This window comes from Adiantum capillus-veneris, chromosome 24 (assembly GCF_014529385.1).
Source record: "Adiantum capillus-veneris isolate H3 chromosome 24, ASM1452938v2, whole genome shotgun sequence".
In the NCBI taxonomy this organism is placed as follows: domain Eukaryota; kingdom Viridiplantae; phylum Streptophyta; class Polypodiopsida; order Polypodiales; family Pteridaceae; genus Adiantum; species Adiantum capillus-veneris.
In genome coordinates this window covers 127,248,742-127,257,902 of record NC_140954.1, presented here as the reverse complement: position 1 = coordinate 127,257,902, position 9,161 = coordinate 127,248,742, and the positions used below count along the sequence as shown (strand labels likewise).

The following is a 9,161-nucleotide window of genomic DNA, read 5'->3' as shown; positions in this document are numbered from 1 at the left end:
CTCGCCCCCTTTTATTGATATACACCATATTGTACCTCAATACCATCTCAGGTGGAGCTATTTTAGCATATCATGCTTGTGTAGCTGACACATTTAGTACTGCATTCCAGCAACCACTTATAGAGTCCCATCTTCACCCACCTGTCATTGACTATTGTTGTGTCGCACAATTATTCCACTCCAATGATCACATCAATGCGAGTGTAGTCATTTTTTGAGGAAAAAACGATGATCAACACATTTGGACAAATTACATGTGTGATGGACAACACCATGATGACCTCCAAGCTCATAAAAGAAGATTTCGAAGCCACTAACACAACATTGTATGCTTACATTTTGGAAACCAACAAACAACAACTAACAAATATCTATATGCATTCAACAGTTTTTAATTCAAATTTCAAAGAAGATAAATAACATTTTTTGCATTATAAAGTTCAGGTTTTACTTGTACTAGCAGAGAGAATGATTAGGAGCACAGATAGGAATGCTACATCAACAATGCAATCCCAAGGATAAAAAGGAGAAACTTAAAGTTAAGTTACAAAAGGAACATATCAATTCACTGTTCAAGCATTTGGCTCGGACCTCGGTTTCATGATCTTCTTGCTGAGACATCTCAAGTGGGTTGCAGTACTTTCACAATATGCTTCCATAGTGGAGGTATCTAAAAAAGTAAACAACAACCCTGCAAAACCTACAAGCTGAGAATGAACCAAAATTAAATTTTATGCTAGCATGAGCCTTTTACTTCAAGCAATGGAACAAGAAGAATCATTTTTATGTGGTTATTTTACTTAAACTATACATAAAATTCACAACATGTATGCCTTCTTCACATTTCCTCACTGTAAGACACTCATACACTTCATATAATTTAAAATGAAATATAAAACATGCGTACATGTGTTGTCTATGCACCATTAAGTGAAAAAGATCATACTCACAAATTTTAGGGGTTTTCATGTTTGAATCAGATCCCTTTGCTAAGTGAACCATCCGCCCCATCGTTGTAGACCATTGCTACTGGAGTCCAGCCAGACAATACCTTCAAACATGTGCTCCAATCTCTCCATGTGCCTTCCTCTCTCACAACCTCCCATTCATCTCTTGCCACTTGAGACATTACTCCCAGCTTCACTTTGTGAGACTGATGGCAAACATCTTGTACGACCGCATGTTGAAGATTAGAAGCATCACCATGTAGCTTTACCATAACAATGTCACTACGTTCTATCCAGGGTGGGAGACAACCAGGAGATCCAAGCTCTATCAAACGCTTTTGCACTCCAAGGTCTTGCATTTCATAGACCACATTGTCTCACTTTGACCATAGGGTAAAAGAAAACATTTATGCTTTATGTGGGAAATAGGCATTATTTTCAAGCATTCACTCTGGAGCTGTAGTGCTGAGATTACTTTCATACCTGTGACTTCATTTATTGGTAGATCATTCAAGCCTACACCATTGTTGGAAAAGCTACCAACAAAACATACCTCAATGCTGCCACGATTTTCATGAGAAAAGAACTCCTTTGTTTTACATAAGCCATTACCTTCTATTTGTTTGCAAACGGCTATCACACTCTCTTGGACTTTATACTTGTCTCCCTTCAAAAAAACCTTGGTAAAAGAAACCAACTCATTGGTTAGCTGATCAGATCTCCAATAAGACTTAAGGTATGTCCTCTCAAAATCAACCATACATCTGAATTTTCTCCTTTGTGCACCCACTAGCACTCCCTTTGAATCCAAAAGCTCCTTTCAAGAACAAGGTTGTAGAATTTCATAAATGTGAAAAAGATCTCGAGCTATCTTCTAAGAAGTGGCAACCATGATGCCTTCTTTATGCCATTCCTCACATGAAGTGCCAAGATCTCTATCAAGTAGAATACCCTCGGGCCTTTGTAAACATGTATGCAAAGATAATAAAAGTCTTTCTTGTGGCTGCAAGCCATCTTCTTCCATATTTATACTTTGCCTCAGTTTTGTAAACAAAACCCTACTATGATAATGAGCATACGTCATCTCATTTGCTTTGTTGTTGGTTGGTATAGCGACGAATCCACTTACGCTTCTTTCATTTCGATAGCACCACATACCATCATGCCCTCCATGACGTAATATGTTATCCAACATCTCTGCATTTCCTACAAACATGTTTACACAAAAAAATGCATGAGCTACTAGCATTGTGAAGGATTTTGAGGCCTACATAGACTTCAAAGCTTGAGAGACATTGGAGTGTTCTTACCTTCAACATGCTCTAACGGAGAAGCATTGGGCCCTTGACTTTCCTCCAATAAAATCCGCCAAGACATTAGCAACATACGAGTGACTTTCAACTCCTCTTGTGACCATCCATGAGTTCTTGTGTAATTATAGAATATATGAGCAATATCTATTAAGAGAATTCCAAGGTCCTTCAACTCCTTCCGAATGCTTGTCACAATATTCAAAACATGGGGTAAACACCACATAACAAATTTTTGGTGCTCCTCACCTGTAAACATGTTGTGATGTTGGCTGGGTGTTATGGAAGGCCATCGGCCTTGATGTTTGTAGGATTTTGGAACTACCAAAGTAGCCTCTAGTGTACATGCATCTATAAGTTTCTTTTGTTGAATATTTGATCCATCAAAGAGGCTCTTTATGTACTTCTTGAACAAGTTTAATGCAAGGATGTGCATGATGTCAAAAACCAAGTCTTTGCTGATATCAAATCCATAAAGATCGTATAATATCCATAGGCGAGATTCACCTGTAAGTCCCACATTTGCAAGTTTCTCCTCCTTGGCCTTCTTTGTTGACTCGCGCTTTGAGGGCCCTATAGCTTCATACATGTCACCAACCTTTCTTTTAGGGGCTGAATACCGACCTTGAAACTTGTTTTTGTCATAAACATAGTATGGAATTCATCCTGGTTGGTTCACTTGTGTTGTTTTTGGAAAATCCCTTCGACAACCATTCCTATCACCATCTTTCAATAAGACCAATTTGCATTGAGCCGGGTGATCTCCTGTCCAAAACATTAGCATGGCTCTTAACCTACAACCATCTTCACCATCATCAGGAAGCACATTATCAATGAGTTCCTTGGGATAGCAATACTTCACCATAAACCCATCTGTGAAGGATAAAACTAGCTCATCCATTAAAGCAGCCAAAAAGTATTGTAGAATATCTCCATGCCTTTGCTCTATTTGAATCAAGCTAAACGGCACGAAGAGAAGAGGTACAGGGCCAAGTTTTCTTCCTTTGTTTGCATTGACAATGGACATTTCCAAAACTCCAACCTCTTTTTGTTTGGTCGATGCTGCTTGGAAGCCATCCCAATGACAAATCAATGCAAAATTTCTTGGATCGCCCTTCAACACATGATTTAGTTCATCTCAATGAGAACTCACATTGCATGATAAAGTAAGGTGAATAGAAATGACCAGTGCACCTTTAGCTTTCCACTACTAAGTATGAAGACCCGAAATTTATAGAAACACAACTTCTAGGATTATGTCTATGCAACAAAAATACATGAGTTGCCTAAAGTTCTTAGAAAGTATAAGCATGCAAGGGTGAGGAGTGATGGGCTGAAATGTACAGTTTTTAAAAAAAAGAAGCATACCTTTGTCAATTGTTGCTTCTTTTGAATCCAAGATTTGCACTTTGTGCATCGAAAACTATACGCCTTTTGTGTAGCATTCCAACCACAAATAAGCTCCTTACTTTTCATGGAAATAGGAAATGCCTTATAAAACTTTCTGCAATTCTCATTGTCACATCAAACTGGCAGCTCCCAAAGAGCATTCGGGTTCCAAAAATCTTGGAAAGATCTTACCTTCTCAGCATCCCAAAACTCCTTCACATGTCTCTCTTCTTCTATGGTACTCTCCCCAAGCCATGTTCTTCTTTCCCGCCACATAGGAAGAAACTCATGACAGTTTGTGGAACTTTGGCATAAAAGCTTTAATTGTTCCACAAATGACATATAATCAAATGGAACCATCTGCTTGCAAGAAGCTCCACATTTGTCACATGAAGTGGAGCACGAATTGCAATCATATTTGATTATAGAAATATCACTTGCACGTGAGGGACAAATGCACCTCCTTGGGCTGAAAACAAGTCCCTTGTCCGACTCCGCCGAACCCACCATCTGACTTGCTCTGTCGCGAGGAGAGCAAGAGAGCGTCACAATAGAGGTGGAGCGCCTTCAAGCCACCTCTGTCATCTGCAAGATTATTGGCAGTCATCCTAGTCGAGGAGAGGTACGCGACCTTCTGCAAGCCCACTTTTCAGTAGAGGTGGGGAAGATCATTAACATCTAGCTTCTCACGTGAGGATACTATCAGATAGAGTTTGAGACTCCCGAGATGGCTACCAAGGTCATCTCGATGAGCCCATTGGCCATCCGAGCGATGAAAGCTCATTTCTGACAGTGGCGCCATGGGTTTGATTCAGCATCGGATGTTCTAGTTGAGGAGACAGACTTACCTATTTCGGTCTGCTTCCCTCTCCTATGGCGGGAGTAATTACCGCTTCTTTCTAGGATTGGTTCCAAGATAGGGACAGTCTTGGAAACCCTGAGCACGACACCTTCCTATACAACCAGGGCTGCTGGTGTGCCTTCAGTACGCATTCTGGTTCGTGAGACTCTTAGTCTCCTGAAGGTAGTTCTTCTACCTAGGGTGATTGGGGGATGGTTACGTTAGAGGTGGGAGTATTGGGGATTTCCGAGCCAGTGCTTCATTTGCAAGCAAATGGGCCACTTAGCAAAGGCATGTCCTCGCAGGAGATTTCAAGGTAGTTGTAGGCAAACCGGGTCTCACAGTACTTCAAGAGAACCTTGCCCCCTGACCGCTTCAAGAATGCAGCACGAAGGAGATTGTGATTGATTATGAAGGACACTAGCTTGGACGCACTTGTAATGTGTCACGTGACACATCCAACCCTATGTGTCCGTGGACAAGCTACATCATGACAAGGGTTCAGTTCAATCCAGTCAGTCTAGCTTAGAAAGTGTTCTGGCACTTTTGTGAGTCTGTTTGTAGACCGTACATGCCCATTCACTTAGAGTAGATGCATATCCTCTAGTTGCACACAGCATGATCATCAGATTCCCATCAGATTCCATCAGGATCATTTTTCAATGCATTAGACCTATTTTCCCTATTTTTGACATTTTTCACTTATTATTTTTAAGTGACTTTTGTTGGAAACTAGGTAGGGCAAATTCACTAAGGAAATAAATAAGCAAACCTAGCGCTAGCACTTATGGGCAGAAGAGGCAGTAGGAACCCTGTGTTCATCAAGCAACTTGTTATGTGCAGTGGAATGGATGTTTGCGCTTTGCTCAAGATGAGTGCTCTGAACTGTGCTCAAGGTTCCTTTTGTTCTTATGGAAGGTAGGGCCTTCCATTTTTAATGAGAGAATGCTATGATCATGAACAAAGTGAATGGACACTGTGCGTGCAAGTGTATGAGACTGAGAGATAGAGAGAGAAGAGAGATACGACACCAGAGACGTTGTAAAACCCTCCTCTGAAGGCCCCATTCTCGTCGGCGAGAGTGGTCTACTTACGTTTGCACAAACTGGTACAATGATGATGCATGGAAACTGTTGCAACTCGGGACTGTGTAGGAGTTGACAATGGGGATGACGATGATGACCTAAAGGCTGAAATCTGCAACCTTCTAACTGCTGAAAATCTGTTGAACTTTGGGGTTGTTTTGGGTGGCTGAAAAACGAAGGTTTTAGGGCTGAAAAACTCTGATCTTCGTTGCGTTTTCTTGATGCTGAAATCATTTGACAAAAACGCTGAGGCTGCTGGTTCTAGGGCTGAAATCCTGGGCTCATTTGTTGTCCTTAATGCTGGAAATCGCAGCCTGATCTGCTATGCCTTTAAAGATGAAAAACGCTGGTACATCTGCTATGTTCAAGCTGAAAAACGTTGGATGGCAGCCTTGCTGGCGTTAGTGGAAAACACTAGGTCTAGGGTATGCTGTGGCGGTTGATCAAAAACGCTAGGCATGATCACTGTAGGCGAGGCTGATTCGATGCAGAAACGCCATGCTGGGGATGCATTTGCAAAAACGCTAAGAGAGGGAAGGGGGCAACTTGGCGATGGTTCTTGCTTGGGGGGTTCTTGCTGAGAGAGGGGAGTACCTGCTGCCTGAGGGCCTGTTGTGCTCCTTGCTCATCTGCCAAAGAATGCTAGCTTTGGTTTGCTTCTATATTTCCTTACCCAATTTGCCCTACCTACTTTTGTTGGAAAGTCACTTAAATTAATAAGTGAAAATGTCAAAAATAGGGAAAATAGGCTAAATGCACTGGAAAAATCCCCTAACTGATTCTAATGGATTCTGATGAGAATACTTATGATCATGCTGTGTGCAACCAGAGGATATGCATTTATGCTAAGTGACTGGGCATGCACGGTCTACGAATAGACTCACAAAAAGTGCCAGATCACTTCTAATCTAAACTGACTGGGCTGACTGAACCCTGTTATGGTGTAGCTTGTCCACGGACACATAGGGTTGGATGTGTCACATGACATCCCCTCCTTTTCAAAGTGAGGTACTGGTACCGAACTGTATGGCGTCGAGGAAGATTGCCAATAGTTTCTGGAATCTTGGAAGGGACTCTTCGCCGGCCCACTCAGATGTGTGGGTCGTGCGGTACTTGAACATCATAAAGGTCTGCAAAGTCTTCTTCTTTGGGCTGCGCCGAAAGTGACACAAAGTCTTGTGTGGCTCCTTCAATGCTTCAACTTCGTTGAGATTCCTGCTTCTTTCTTCTTCAAGAATCTCCATGGCTGAAAATTCCTGAAACCATTTCCAACACAAAACCATGAACATACCTATTCCATGTAAAGTGACTGGAAAAAATATTGTCTTCCTCAAAGACTATGCATGCAATGTAGATGAACCAATAGATGGAGTGCCAAACCGGTCACCACACACATGCAAACAATGAGATCGAATCTTTCTCTTTTGATTGAAAGTAATCAACTGTGGCAATTCAAAACGGAAATGCCCATGCTTGGTGCTCATACTTCCATGTTCTCTTTCTACAACTGTGTCATGCCAAGGAAGAGACATGGGATGTGACTTCCTTAAATGCATACTTTTCAGCTTTTCATGAATAATCCACATACATCCGTGCTCATTCATGAGTGAAACATGCTCAACGTACAATATGTCATGCGTTTGGAAAGGGATCACATAAAGACGCTGACTAAAATACAGGAAATGATCAGGAAGGAAACAATCGTACAATGCGTGCATATCAATCATGCAAACACATAATACTTCCTGTGAGGGTTCTTTGGACCTAGGCTCGAGAGCCAAGATCGGTTCTTCCGGAATGATCGAATCGTCCTGTCGGGGTTCTTTGGATCTTGACTCAAAAGCCAAGATCGGTTCTTCGTGATTGATTGAACCTACAACAAGGTTAGCTTCGCTAGAAAAAGCATCAACTAACTCTTTTGAAGAGTGACAGGAAACCCAAGAAAGAAGGGCTTGTCTAGCCTCCTTGTCACGTGACACATCCAACCCTATGTGTCCGTGGACAAAATACTTCATAACAAGGGTTCTGTCAGTCTAATCATTCTAGATTAGAAGTGTTTTGGCACTTTTGTGAGTCTGTTCGCAGACCGTGCATGCCCAGGCCCTTAGTGTAGATACATATCCTCTGGTTGCACACAACATGAACATAAGCATTCCCATTAGAATCCATTAGAATCCTTCAGGGGAATTTTCCAGTGTATTTTACCTATTTTTCCTATTTTTGACAAATTTCACTTATTATTTTAAGTGACTTTTGTTGGGAACTAAGTGTTGAGATGTCGAGCTCTACATCTTGAGCTGGCATCCACTGCGGGTCTTGGCCGCTTACGGCATTTACTCACTGGCGCATTAGGTGACCGACACGGAGGATCTCTGCCAGTGATTTTACAGCTGGACTACACTTATAGTGCCAACCTAGTACGCTTCTAGCGAGTTCACACTTAGTGACCATATGTACATATGTGCAACTTTTCAGCTTTAGCACTAAGTCATTTTGTACTCTCTTTTCTGTGAAGAAGAAGAAGCTTTCCATCTCTGTGTGCTTTGTGCTTGTTTTGTGTAGCTCTCTTGCATCCTCATTCTTTACATGGTATCAGAGCCTGGTGCAGGCAAGAGAGGCTAAGAGAGCAAGAGCATCACAACCCCTTCGTTTGCAATCCACGACCAGATGCCTGAACAGGTCAAGTTTCTGAACAGGTCTCCAAAGTGCAGTACACAGAGATTTACTGTACAAGTACAGTGGTTGTATGTACGCTTGATTGTGGACACTCGTTGAGTGTAGGAGGCGTTACAGGTACCACGATAGCAGGTTCAGTAGATTTGCAGGTTTTTGCAGATTGCAGCTATTTTGTCTTAGTGCTTCAAGATGTCTGACGGTTTCAGTCAGATTGTCACTGAGAAGCTTGAGAAAAATAACTACCCTGCATGGAAGTTCAGAATAACAAATTTCCTAAAAGGAAAAGGTTATTGGGACTATGTAGAAGGAGACAATGAAAAGGAACCAGAGATTCCCGAGGCAAATGCTACAGCAGAACAAAGGAAAGCTTTGAGGGACTGGCAATAAGGCCAGAGCAAAGTGATGTATTGGCTTTCTGTGAGCATCACAAATGGCATGGTGGGCTATCTCCAAGATGCTGATACCCCCGCCATTGCATGGAAAAACTTAGGCACAGTGTTCGAGGTGAACACCAAGGCCAAGAAGCTTCAACTAAAGTCGGAGCTAAATGAGGTTAAGAGGAACAACCTCTCAATCAATGATTATGCCTTGAAGATCAAGAGTATCATTGAGGCTCTTGGATCTATTAAAGTCTTAGTGGAAGACGATGACATTGTCCGTGCATGCTTGGATGGTCTAGGAGACGACATCCCCGTGTTCCAAGATTTGATTTCTATGCTTATTCTGGAGGAGAAGAACCTTTACACATCTTCTTCTCATGGCAAAAATAATTCTGAACAAGCCTTCTATTCTAACTCCAACAGAGGTAGAGGTAGAGGTCGTGGTCGAGGCCCAAGAGGTTGCAGGGGCCAATTTCAAGAAGTTCAATCAAATCAAAACAATACAGGTGGCAGGGGAAACTAGTCTCAAGGCA

The 9,161-nt window shown here is 42.0% G+C and overlaps 1 pseudogene; it reads right to left on the bottom strand.

Moving 5' to 3' along the window:
- Positions 1-976: 976 nt before the first annotated feature.
- Positions 977-2,846, bottom strand: LOC147427103 (uncharacterized; annotated as a pseudogene).
- Positions 2,847-9,161: the final 6,315 nt, after the last annotated feature.